The sequence below is a fragment of the Camelus bactrianus genome, chromosome 24, assembly GCF_048773025.1.
Source record: "Camelus bactrianus isolate YW-2024 breed Bactrian camel chromosome 24, ASM4877302v1, whole genome shotgun sequence".
Lineage (NCBI taxonomy): Eukaryota > Metazoa > Chordata > Mammalia > Artiodactyla > Camelidae > Camelus > Camelus bactrianus.
Genome location: NC_133562.1, coordinates 19,009,499 through 19,010,759, shown reverse-complemented (window position 1 = coordinate 19,010,759; position 1,261 = coordinate 19,009,499). Strand labels below are relative to the sequence as shown.

Genomic DNA, 1,261 nt, shown 5'->3' with positions numbered 1-1,261 from the left:
AAAATCCTGTCTTTCTATTGAATGGTGTTGGCACCCTGGACAGAAATAATTTTACCATGTATGTCAGGGTTAATTTCTGGGCTCTTTATTCTATTATGTATGTCTGTCTTTATACCAGTAACATGCTGTTTTGATTGTTGTAACTTTGTAGTAAGCTTTAAAAGCAGGAAGTGTGTAAAATCAGGAAGTGTGTGCAATTTTGTTCTTTCTGTCAAGATTGTGTTGGCTATGTGAGGTCCCTTGAAATTCCATATGAATTTTAAGATGGATTTTTCTATTTTTGCAGAAAACAAAATTGTTTTTTTTAAATAGAAATTGTGTTGAATCTGTAGACCAGTTTGGGTAGTATTAACATCTTAACAATATTAAGTCTTTTTTATTTTTTAATGGAGGTACTGGGAATTGAACCCAGAACCTCATGCATCCTAAGCATGCGATATACCACTGAGCTATACCTGCCCCCCACTTTTTTGTTTTGTTTTTTTTTAATGTAGAATTTAAGGCTATAAAATTTCCCCAAATTTTGGCATCCAAAGTTTCTAATGAGAAATATGCTGATAATCTATTAAGGCACCCTTTTATTCTACAACTTTTAGTATGTTGTGTTATTTCCACTTGTCTCTGAAAATGTTCTAATTTCCTTTTGATCCACTGGATGGTTTAATTTCTATACATTTTGGAAAAAATTTCCAGTGTTCCTTCTGCTATTGATTTTTAATTTTTTCCTTCTGTGGCCAGAAAAGATGCCTTGTATAGAGTCTATCTTTTTTAATTTATTGAGATGTAGTTTATGACACACTATATTGTCCTTTCTAGAAAATATCCTATGTATCTTGAGAAGAATGTGTATTCAGTTGATTCAGTTGTTAAGGAGAGCATTCTGTATATGCCCATCAGCTAAATTAGCTTTTGTGTTAAGTCCTCTGTTTCCTTACTTATCTTCTGTCTGATTGTTAAATCTATCATTGATGGGGATATTGAATTCCCTGACTATTATTGTAGAACTATATTTCTCTCTAAATTATGTCAATTTTTGCTTCATATATTTTGATGGCCCTATATTTTGCTGCTCCATATATTTTGGCTTTAAATGCAAAAATATTTATAATTGTTATATTTTGATGTCTTAAAACTTTTATTAATATATAATGTTATTCTTTGTCTCTTACAGTCTCTTTAGATTTAAAATCTATTATGAAATAATCAAGGCCAACCCCAGCTCTCTTTTGGTTAATATTTGTTTGGAATTACTTTGTTCATC

The 1,261-nt window shown here is 30.8% G+C and overlaps 1 non-coding gene across 1 annotated transcript; it reads right to left on the bottom strand.

The window, feature by feature from the left end:
* Window positions 1-387: 387 nt before the first annotated feature.
* TRNAP-AGG (transfer RNA proline (anticodon AGG)) lies at window positions 388-460 on the bottom strand. The gene has a single exon. It is a non-coding gene; the product is annotated as a tRNA-Pro (tRNA).
* Between the last annotated feature and the right edge of the window lie 801 nt (window positions 461-1,261).